The following is a 12,619-nucleotide window of genomic DNA, read 5'->3' on the forward strand; positions in this document are numbered from 1 at the left end:
TCGTATCGTTCGAAAGCGTGTCCTTCCTGATTCTCCACCTGCGCATACACACACTCAAGCTCACCAGCGTGTCGAAATCACGAAAGGATGCCGCTAGGTGCAGTATGTAAATAGACGCAGGATGCGCTAGAATGCGTTTGTGGCCACGTGCAGCTGCTCAAGCGAACGACAGTAAGCAACAAATCACCGACGATCGTCCTGGCACGGGACGCGATCGGTGCGATAAGTCCTGTCTGAGCCGCTGCATGCTTCGCGGTTCCGGGAGCAAGTCGCTTCGTCTTTAATTGAAATCCCTTCCCGTGTGGGCTGGTTTTACTTTCGTCATCTTGCCGTTGCGAGCATAATTAAAACCCTACCTAAAAACCCAGCATTCCACTTTCCGTCGAAATCCATTCCGCCCGAACGCGCGTCAGCTTGCGATCGTCACCATGATTCGACACTTTTCAGGACGTCGGTCGCCACGGGATCGCTTCCCTTTTGAGTTGCTCCTGTTGCTCAGTGAAAAAAAAAACGTTAATAAAAAACCGTCCTTTCGCCAAACCGGATGATGTCGGGAAAAAAGGAGTGCCCTCCGGCAGGATGTTTTCCTTTTCATCCCGGCCCCGGCTGGGGATGGGTTTTCAAGGATCGGTCGCTTCCTGGACCCGCGTGCCCGCGGTTGAACGGATGGGCGGAAGCAGCTAAAGAAAAATACATTCCACCGGAAAAGTGTCGACGTTCGGGTTCGAATACGTGCGTGTATGTGTGTGTGTCTGTGTGTGATGGAGTACTTTTTTCACTCATCAAGCTTCGATGTAGGTTACGGCTAGAAGATCATCCGGGAGAAGGGCCAAAATGGCCGGATCCGCTATCCCGGATCGATTCCGGTCACAAAATAAATACAAACATTCGATACGGTGTGGCATGATCGTAGCTAGAGGAGAAGAAAAAAAACAACTAATCCCGCCACATCCCGACCACAGGACGACATAACATGTCTGGTGGGCGTAGCGGGTCCTTAAAAAAATACATTTTTTGGTAAATGTTTGCCGTCCTTGCATCCTCGCATGCAACGAAGGCTCGCTGAGTCGATCTCTACATGACGTTCAAACGATCGACCCCCGAAAGGGCTGGCCATGATCAGTTTCAGACCGAGGGTAAATATAGATTCTCATGTTTCTGTTAAACGGTCAAACAGGCAGAAAGCCGTGAGGTCTGCATCGCAGGGTTGCTGGTTAACAAATTGGTAAAAATGTCAAGTAACATTTTTTATTGCGATAGCCGAGACTTCCCGCTCGAGAGTGCGGGCAGTACGCGAACAGGACTCGGTTTTAAATGATTTTTACGATTTCTGGAGGGTTTACGATTTGTTTAGGTTGGCTACGTCAATAAAGACCTCTAAAAATTAATCTCAAGAGCTCCAGAGAAGTTAGTCAACCCGTTCGATTTTGTTTCATTTCTTATGTTCATGCAGTTGGTAATCATTGAATAAATAAATCAACCCTTATCGGGATTTGGAATTTAAAAGTCGTAATCAATGTCCGTCCAGCTCTTTCGGTTATATCTTTTACGCGGTCAAACAGGCTCTCGTTTCTCCGTTGAATCAGCTGTTTCGTTTTGCTAGTGTGAGAAAATTCACTGCAACTACTGCACAATGGGATCATAATACTGTTCTGAGCGATCGCGCGTGATCAATTCGATCGTCATGTTGTCGATCAGTCTCGATCGTTCATTTATGGTTAACGTAACGTATCAAAAATCTTTTATAATACCGAATAAATATCAAAAACGTTTCAAAACCAAAACGTATTTCTACTAGCCCTACATTTTCCACTATTTTTCCTTGTGGTGTTATGCTTTTTCTTAGTCACCCCAAGCCCATAGTGCCGTTCGCGCAATCATGCCATCCAGCTCCCTCGAACGGCCTTGCACTGTGCGTCGAACATATGTGCAAGCGAGACCGAAGGGCACGGAAAAGGGAATGGAAAAACATAAACGCCAGCCGTGGTCGAGCTCGGTATGCTCGCAACAGACTATGCTCTTATTCTCGAAAAACAACCGGCCGGTGTCAGACGTGCGTGCGTTCCCGCGACCAAACTCGTGCCTCAGCCACTTTGTGTCTTCTCATTCATCATCGCACGCGTTGCATCGACAGTTCAGCTGCGATCATCCAAGTGCAAGTGCACATTTGCATCCACAAGTGCGTGGCTAGTGTGCCGACGAAACCCATCAGTCGCCTGACACAGTGCCCACGTAGTGTGTGCGTGTTTCATTGATCCATTGCCGTTTCGCGACACGATCCAGCCGTGGGCAGACGGAAAGCAACCGAAACGCAGTAGAGTGTGAACCGGAAAGGCCAACGAAACGTAAAGACATCTCCCGTCGTGCCGAGGGCACCTTTACCTAGGCGTAACCGTGCGTGATCTCGCGATAAGAAGACGCACCAAGGCGTCGTCGATCGCGGAACGTGACCACGAGAGAACTCGTATTCTTGTCTTCCGCCGGAACGGAAGGCAATCAAACGCCACCCGGGGGTCCCGAGGGCCCAAGTCGGAAGCACTCGACCGTGAACTAATTAGAAATACGATAATCAATTCCAAAACCACCAAAGAGTGCAAGAGAGAGAGAAAGAGAGAGGGTGAAAAATCAAGTTTTCCGTCGTCCATTTCATCGCCCGGTGGTGGTGGTTTAAGAAATCGCTCTTTTCGGGGGTATATCGTGTTTCGGCCACGTGTTTTGAGTGGTGCCAGGCTGTGTGCGCTGGTCGGAGTAAAATCTTCCAGAAGGTAGCATCCTCCCGAGCATCGAACATCTGTCGCAACGCAGCACAGTGTGGGGGGAAAAAATTAAATAAATTAGAACAGTGAAACAGTGTAACAGGAGCATCGGGATTTGTGGCATCGTCCCGGGAAAACAAAAAAACACACACAGAGCAATCCCGGCAACGATCGTGATCGAACGCAAAATCCGGCAAGCTGCATCTCATCTCCAGGGGACTCGCGTAACAGCCGGTAGGCTCGCTTCATCTCCAAAGCCACAAAACCGAAAGAGGAGATAAAAAGAAGCACCCAAGTCATCGGAAAACCGGCAGCAGCCGGTGGACACATTGCAGCACCCTGAGCCGTTTGATCTTCTGGGACAAGGATCCTCTTTCGTTCGCTCTACCACTCGCGGGTTAGGAAGCGCGAGTGCGTGTGTGAGTGTGTGGCACGTGTGCATCCATTCCGAACCGGTCAGCCGGACATCCTTTCGCAGTCGCTCAGTCGAACAGGGTCTTGATTTATTCTCGGCCCGCAGCCGGAAACATCTGCAACCGATCCCCGGGGCGCATCATCAGCCGGGTTGTTTTGTGCAGCGCGCAAACTGCGGACAAGTGTGTGTGTGAATCCCAGCCCGTAACCGTGAGGTAAGCAACTTATAATGCATGTGTATAAATATTTATTCGGATGAGGAAGAGCAAAAAACAACGAGCTCATGGGCGTGGACGCAATGCGAGTAAATTGCATACATCGCAGGGCACCAGAAGCTTCGAACGCATTTAAATAGGGTCAAAATTTGATCGGCAATACAGGCAAAAAGGGCTCGAGAAAGATGCCCCTCTTAACATTAACGTTGGGTTGCTTCACGTCTTATCCAGGCGTATCTACACCGAGGTTTCACTCGGACATTCAGCAAACAAAATAGCACCTAAGCAGATCACCTTTTTTTTGGTTCTAAAATCAGAAATCCAAAATCACTTTCCATGAGCGTGACGTGTGCTTCCTCTTTCACGGTTCGCTGCGTCGATCGCGAAACGCGTCAGCACTTCGCGCGATCCGTCCTCCAGAGGGTGATTTGAAGGGGGTTGCTGATGGAAGACGAAAATATGCGAACGAGCCGCCCGCGAGTAAAACAGATCACTCCCGGCTGGACGACCGGAAGCGAGCGTGCCTAAGCAAATTTCGTACCGCACTGAATTCTCACGTTGCGTGCACATGTGGTGAAGGATTTGGCGGCGAAAAGTGCGGCCAGAGTTGGTGAGGTTTCCAACTCGATGCTCCGATTCCAAACGGCACAAGCGCCCCTTTGAGAAGCGGTTTCGTTTGTCAAATTTTGATTTATTAAACCCAAACTTCGGAAGACCGGCCAGAGGAAACCCGACGCTCTCGTGAAACGGAAACTCGACCCCCGAGGGCCCGGCCACGGTAATAAGTGGCCTTGCTGGCGTAATCCACTTTTGACAGGAGCCACTCATTTTCTCGATCCGGCAGGGAAAACCCCTACTGATCCGTAATGAGAAGGTGAAGAAAATGATCACCTCACGGAACGCCCTTCCGTCCATCCGGGGCTCATCAAAGCGGTGAAAGAACGCGCGTTCTTGACGATGCCGGCCGTGGAAAGCCTGCCCTTCGCGCTGGCTGGGAGCCGTTTAATGAGCAGGAAATCTATTATTAATTTCTCCCCCGAAAAACCCTTATGTGCGACGCGAGCCACTCGAGGCGGTGAATGAGTTTTGCAACGAGCGTCGACGGCAGGCGGAAGTAGCCGCATATTGGACGATTGTGTTTGTTGATTTGATGGCGAAATGAGGGAAAATAAACCAACACGATGGTGCCTCGAGGAAATCGAGCCGCTTTGATGGTGCTGGCACGGCTTTGGGCTGTTTTCCCGAGACGTTTTCCACCGGTTGGGCAATTTGTCGCTGTTGCGATTGGGAAAACACAAACTGCTGGGTGCTTTTCCAGCTAGCATTTGGCAAGGGAGGGGGTTGTTGGTAGCATATGGGCGTCTTGTTCCGAGGAATGTACAATAAATCAAACAACATTCAAATGGCAAGAATTTTATGGGGGTTTCTGAATAACCATATTGTGAATTTGATCATTCGTGGAGTGTATTTGTTAGATTCATCTTATGTCAAATATTGTATGATGATTTATCGTAGTTTTCCTCTGCAAAGGAACATCATTGATATATTCCTAAATGCGAATGGAAACACGCATACCCAGCACTCATGCTTCCATCATGACACATTAATCCACTTGACATTCTCAACAGCGATCCAAGCGACCCGGAAATGAATTATTACGTATGTGTATGAGTGTGTGAGTTCCAAAATTCAATCTGTAAAAAAACATTCTTTCCGTAAAATAAATGCAATGCGACGTAAGCCACGCGAACGCGAAGAAATCCAATTTCGCTGTTGCTCAAGGTTCACTCCTCCCAGCAGCACCTAGCGGGCGTTAGAAAATGGGAGGAAAAAGATCATTTGAAGCATCCGTCCGGAGGCACCGAGCCGGACTTTGGCGATCCCTAGACGCGGGGCCCTATCACCCAACGCGAAAAGGGCGAACCACCACCAACGGCCCGGATCTAATAACGCTGCAGGACCGTGTGACTTCGGTCTCACCGACCGGCCACCTAATTTGTCCGGTCTCGGACCAGCACTTTGTCGACTCATTTCCCGCCGCCAGGGCGACTTCCTGCGCGCACGCGTGCGTACCTTGCGCACGCACAGACGCACGCACACGCGCTGGTGTGCGTCATTACCGCCCCAACCCCAGGGTTCGATCGCGTGCGGTGGGAGCCGCCGGGAAATGATTCATCCCCGCTCATCGCTCGTTCCTGCTTTCCGATCCGATCGGCTCACCGGTGGGCTGGAAAAAAGGTAGCGAAAAGCTGAAAATACACGCCACCACATCGGGGCCATTTCCGCGCTCCGATTCGCTCGCGGGGTCGAATTTCTTGCGGGTTTTGTGGACGTCGTTTCTCGCCGTTGTTTTTCCTGCCTTTGGTTTCATTTCGTCCCATTTGGGCGGGCTGTGTGGACGGAAAAACATCGCAAACCCAGCACCAACCGGATGGCGGATGTTGTTTGAAATAGAACCATCGGTGGTTCGTCCGCCGGAATCCCTCCCCCCTTGCTTCCACCACCTTGCCCTTCTTACCATCCGGCTCGGGAGTTCGGCTTGAAAGCGATCAACGTTTAATTTTCGGTAGCCGAACTGGCCCTCGTGAGGCGTTTTAGTCGCGGAATGGCCGGAATTGCATTTTCCCATCACCACCACAACGAGTGGCGAACTAATCGTGCGAAAATTTCGGCACACCACGCTTGCACGCCGGAAATGGAGCGTATGCTTAAATATAGAATCCGTGTCCGTGTCCGTGTCGCTGAGCGGAGGCGATTGTTTACACACGCTCGTCGTCGGATTGTGGGATGCGTTCCGGCCGCTGACAATCGATCACGAATTTGGACGCACGTCCGGCGACCGATTTCCGGTGGCGTTGTTCCCCCCGACTCGTCCATCCGCCCGGTACCCGTCCGGCGAACGAATGGAAATGGGGAAATTAGATCATTAGGGAAAGCCAGCGGCCCAGTTGATTCTCGGGAAAATCACGGCCAGCGGGTGAGCGGATGTGCGCTAATGAATGGTGATTATTTGAGTGATAAAGCTGCCGCCCCGGGACGCGAGCAGCGTTGGGTGAGATAAGCCGAATGCTGGCTAGGGCGAGTTTCCAATTGCTTCTCGGCACTCGCTTAGGGGTAGGTTCGATTTTTCATGCGATACTGGGATTGTGTTGTAAATTAATACTTTCCCGATATGACACCGTGTGGATGGGTCGATCTTGTGCCGTCGGCCTTTTTCCAATGAAACCACAAAGGTACAAGGCTCCGTGTATATTCGCCTTCCAACCGGTAGATAACGGCAGCAGGCCGCCTGTAGCACGAAGGGATGAAATCCACGACAGGTCTGATATGATAAGGGCGCTGCAGCGGTTTCGATATGTATTTTTGGAAGCACTCGAGCTCTTCTGACTCATAACCGAATGAATGAATGCAGTGCCCGATCGATGCAGCCATTGAATCATGCTGTCAATTTTAGACCCGCTCTATCTGAAGGTGGCCTAGTTTTAAGGTCTTTTTTCCGGGCATTCTCGCGACCCTCGAGGCAGGGCATGAAGTTATCTCATCGACAACACCGTGCGTTGCGCCTCGAGCGATTGATAACGCAGCGGAAGTCATCGAGTGTGTATGTTGGTTTTTTCCCACATTTCCTTTTCCATTTCGGTGCAGCAGAGACAGGCGGATGGAGCATTTTGTGTTAAATGACATGACAAATGCATGAAATTGTTTCATGTTAAAATGATTTCGATTGACAGTAGATCAAAGAAGGTTTCATGATTCAGATCGACTCGATTATTGGCAGAGTTATCGATTGACTTGTTTTAAACTCTATAGCATACGCTATTAGCTAATGATCTTATAGTGAAAATCGGTATTTTCAATGAATGTTATTAATGAAATCGAAAACGAAACCTTCCTCCGAATGTGCACACTGCTATTGCATACTCACCGTGAACCGCAAAATGCTACCATTCATTTTGGGCTCCCCATAAAAGTAAACATGATTCATGAACCCTCTACTCATCAATTTTTGGCGTCAAACTCCTCGCCTGGGGTTACTAAATTCGACCCGCACTGGACTCACTTGAAAAAAAAATGAAATCAGTCCATCAGGGCAAAATCCAAGCGTAGAAGCGAAAAAAGTTGCTGTAAAAAGCGCATCGCTCGACCAAAAGTGACGCTCGACGGTGGCCCGAAAAGGGATGCTTCCCAAAAAGAGGCACAAAAGTATGTCACGAGCCACACGAGCGCACGCGGGTTGATGGATGGTGGCATTGTGGAAGCAGAAACTAAAAACCTTCCTCACACCTTGACGACTTGGTGCGTTTTTTGAAGGTTTTTTCCCATTCGCGGCCCCGCGTTTGGACTGCTTGTCTGTTTTTTTATGCTTTTTTCTTCTGCCCCTTTTCCGTCGTTCCCAAGGCGAGAGAGAAAAAAAGCATTAAAAGACGGAAACCATCACAAACGATTTTTACCCTTTTTTGTTTTTAGAAGCCCCTTTCCCGCTCATTAAAACTACCCTTACCGTAATCAGTCTCGTGTAAAGGGGCTGCAAACGAGGGGCATCTCCCATCCAACCACGTTGGTTCCTTCCTTCAGTCACTCGAATCAGTATCGCACCGTGCCAAAATATAAGGCCACGATTCACCACACAAAAAAAACATACCGTTTGTGCCATATGTTTCAATGGACCTTCCACCCCTTCTTTAGGGGGTTGGATTACTTCGGGATTTTATCACCATTTTCCCCTCCCGAAAAGCGGGTGAGCCGCCCCGTCTAACTGTTCCTTCGATTAGCAACGGAACTGAACGATCAAGTGTTGCGAGCCACGATTCCAGCTGCATCCGCGGTCTGGAAATGATGTGAAAATTGCGATACCGCATGTGGGATGAGGGACGTTAGTGTGGAAGAGTGGTCGGGAAGAAGGGAGCATTTCTCTCTTTCACTCACACACCCGCTCGAAGACGCACGCCCGAGACGGATGTTGACCGAGGGTGCATTTCATTCTCAAGATTTTCCATCCCGGCGTTTTTCGTTTCCGTTTTCTCGCTCTCTCTCTCTCTCTCTCTCTCTCGCTCCCTCTGTGTATCTCTTTCGGTGTTTTCTTGGCTGGAAAAGCGGATGGGATTATTAGAAATTTACTAGAGCACAACACCACATCCTCCCTGCGGTGATCGCCCCGTTTGTTTTCCTCCGCTCCATTTTTCCACCTCTCCCCACTCGCGGCCTATAATCATTTCCTCCCGGTGGCGCGTTCGGGAAAAAGACGCCCCTGGAAAGGGTGTTAAGGTTGCTTTTGTTTGGAAGCAAAAAAAAGAAAGGTTTGCCCTCCACGCTCGTATAACTCCCGGGAGGGTCGGCTTAGCGCTAGAACGATGATTTAATTACCCCGACCCAACTGTGTATCGTTCGTTAACCTCCTCCTCCTCCTCTTAGCCCGAGCACTGACACTCGGATCGTTTGGAGAGAGAAAAAGGGGTAGGGTTTGGAAAAATCTCTCCCACGCTGCGCCGCGACCCCGATCGCCATTCGCACAGCTCCATCACGCCTGACGGATCGCGAGATGGGTGGAAAAGTGCGAAATTACCTGCCGAGAGGTTTGCAATGCGTGCGCTGGGAATTGGGGTTCGATTCACCTCCCGTTTAAAATATCATTTTCCGATCATAATGAAAACGGGGAAGAATCCACCGCGAACCCGCGCGATAAGCTGTTTTCACGCGGCTCCAAACCGCGCAACATCTGCACGCTGGGAGCGATGCGTGGAAAATTGTGCGCCAGTAGATGGGGCGTTGAACGGGAGGAGATCCGAAATGGAAGCGTCGAGCCCTCTCTTCAAGGGGCTTGATTAATGTGGAATTAATTCAGCCGCAAGAACAGCCACAAGACACAAGAGGAGCCGCCCATTCTTGAGCACCAGCTGCCGCCCTGCGAGCACTTTACCACGTGGGGAGGCAAACAATTGGAGTGTAAATAACGGTGCTGCCCTCGATTCGCGCAAGCCATCGACATCATCATTACGCGAGTTGCGTCGGCAAAGGTGGGGTGGGTTTGAGGTGGTAGAGAGTGGGGAGTTTCCGCGTTATGCTCGGTGGATTTCCCAGTTCGTTCCGCGCCTCGATCGCTCGGAAATGTGAGAACTCTTTCCGAAGGCGAGTCTCGAGGAGACTTTCCAGCGTCGGTTCTGTTGCCCTTTTGGACCACCTTTCAAGAGCACCCTCCGAGCCCTTCGGCTAGCCAGATCTGCTTCCAGATCGCCGACTCCTTTGCGCAAGAATGTCGATCCATCGGGTGGCGTCACCGCAAGCCCTTAGCACCGAAGGGCTGCTGAGAACTCGAGCAAAGGGGGAGTTGTTGTGTCGTTCTTGCGTCTAGCGTCGTTGCAGCACGTCGGTGCTGGTTTATATTTCCCTTGTCTTATACATTACCGAGCTCGGTTCAGTGCAACGGAGCAGCAAAGACGCAGGGTCGCTGCAATCCACGGTTTGGTTTCGCCTTTCCCAAGGTTCTAGTCTTCCGATGGCGCACGGCTCGAGTGGCTTGCTCGCTCCAGTTAGCTCGTCTAGCGAAACCGAACCGATGGCGTAAACTCAGCAGCTTCCCAATCACCGCCAGAGCTCAGTAGGCGGCCGCAATTTCAATCAAACCTCGATGACATCAACGCGCAGGCGCTCCAATTACGAGTCAAGTCGCTCCCTGATGCCCATTCGGAACGCTAAAGGTTATCGCTGGTTGATTTCATGCCCGCGTGAAGCACCACGTACACAAAAAAGGTCCTCTTGATAATGGCAAAAAAGTAAACTTCCGTACCAATTTAAGCCGACGTCGTGCAGATCTACAAGACGCAGCGTTGCTCATCTGGCATCTGGCACCTAGAATGCCATCAAAAAGCGCCAAGAAACGTGTCTGCGAGAGATGATTAGGGAAATTTATTCGTACAACCTCCAACGGAGCCTGCCACAGTCACACCGGGGCGAGATTCTGGCCGCCTGTCTGGACGACAGGAAATGGCGAACACGCGTCACGAGCAATTAAAAAAACACCGACCGGACACCATTAAGTGGCAAGTCAGCGAGCGAAAGTGCTGCACCTTAGGAGGTTCTTCGAACAGCCATCTTCCAAGGTCTGCGCGTGTGACTGATAAGCGTCTGACAGAGCGCGTCTGACAGCGACGCATAAGCGTTAAAGCGCGAAGGATTATTTTATTTAGCGTGATTAGAAACGTGTAATGTTTTTTGTTGTTGCTCGGTGTCTAGGTCACCTTCCAAATCTCGCCTTCTGTCCATCAGTCACCCTTTCATCTCACCCACCCACGCCGTGGAACGTCATTCTCCATTTGACTGTCTGCGTGTGCGACGCCGGAAGTGACGCCATCGCGCACTGGATGTCGGTCATCGGTAAATGGCGGTCGAAGAATTCGGCTACCGTGGCAGGAAGAAGCGCCGTCCTTCCGAGTGTGCCGCTCGCCAATCACCCTTGGCTGCACCCTTGATGTTTACTCGGTCGCCTCGCCGGAAAGAATGCGCACGCGGGACCACGTTTGTTTATGCGCCAAACGAGCTGCGAACGCAACTAAACCGGATGCGCACGATCGATGGCCGCGTGCGCGCATACTCGATGATTATCGGCTCGTTTTCCGATCGCGCGCGGGAAGTGTGCAATTAAGCTGCCGATGGAAAAATGTCACCGTTTCCTATCGCCGGACGAGTATGCGGGCTCATGAACGCATTCCAGCAAAAACCTCGGGCCTGCCCTTATCCCTCAGGGCCTTTTCAAACGTCGACGAAGAGAAGAAAAAACCCGTCAAACGTTTGATCGCAATCGCGGCTTCCCAGCGGGGAAGCGAATCAGTGTTTCCCGCCGAAAATAAAGCACGACCACCTCATCTGCCCTCGATGGCAATGAGACAACTTCCGGCTTTTCGTCGGGTGGAAAAAACAAACCCACCCATGCACATATACACACACACACACAGCTTGGATGGCCTTCAACCCGATGTAACCGCGTCGTGTGTCGCTTTTCGTTGCTTCATTTGCCGGTCCGGGCCGCGACCAACGTCCATTCGTAATTTCCTTCCCCTTTTCCGCGGGCTCTTGCGCCCTCGTCTCCCGCGGGCCCTTAAATCGCGCTGAGGTAACATCCGTCATACTTTTCGGATCATTCCGAGCCGATCGCACGGCGCGTTGTTTCGGTTTTGTTCGCACAGACAATTCCGGCCTCTGGGCCTGGAAAGCGCGCAGCTTCCGGCTCCGTTGTGGGATGCCCGATGGGAGGGGCGAAGATAGGGCCTTTTTTCGCCGTAATTACGTTTGACAATTGCTACGCCGCAGGTGACGATCGACCGGCTTCTTGGGAAGGTTTCTGGGACGGTGTTCAGTGATATGTATCGGAGATCACCACGACTCTACCGCCTGAGCAGGCGGGATTTCCTTTACGAAGGTGGAGAAGGGCAAATTCGACCAAAAGGTTGCCTAGGACGGGATCGTGCCACTGCGGTTAGGTAATGCTTAGGCTGGTTGGCAGAAGGAACGCAACAAACCCCCGAAATGCTATAAATTTTGCGGCCTAATCACACGAGCAACAGATGCAACGGAGGACATCCGTTTCAGTTACATCGCAAGAAGGTAAAACACACGCAAGCGTTCTCCGACTCCGTGGTGAAGCAACAGCAGCAACAGCAAGACGAAAACCACTTCGAACAACGGCTCGGAAACGTCTCGGTGAAGAAAATTGAGGAAACGGGCCGCAGTACCGGCCGCGGTACATCCGCCTTCCCGCTATAGCTGCGTAAAGTATTTCCGTTCAGTTATTGGTTTTGCGCGTTTTGCGCGTTTGAATTTTCGTTGTATGGTGTGCGTGACCGGGGTTTTTTTGTTTTCGTCCGTTCGTTACCACTCGAAGTCGAATTTCGTGCTGTTCACCTAGATATATATATTATTTCTTTTTTTTTACGATTGGTTTCACCTTTCAACGCTCCTTTTGCTACCTCCCTCAGCCCAGCCAGTGATGCTCTGCACGTGGTAATGAGGTCAGGAGGTGCATATAAAGCGACACGAACGTACCGAAACGCGAAGTAGAAGCACCGGAAATGGGTGCATGCAAACGGTGAAACTTTCATTACCCCCGGGAGCTGGGTCCGGAACAAAGCCAAATCTCACCCCGGCTACGAGGATCCAACCATTCTGGACCTTGGGGCAATAAAACACGATTTATGTTGCGCGTTCCTCCCGAAGCCGATCGTTTAACGATCCCCAACCGGC

This window comes from Anopheles nili, chromosome 3 (assembly GCF_943737925.1).
Source record: "Anopheles nili chromosome 3, idAnoNiliSN_F5_01, whole genome shotgun sequence".
Taxonomy (NCBI): Eukaryota; Metazoa; Arthropoda; class Insecta; order Diptera; family Culicidae; genus Anopheles; species Anopheles nili.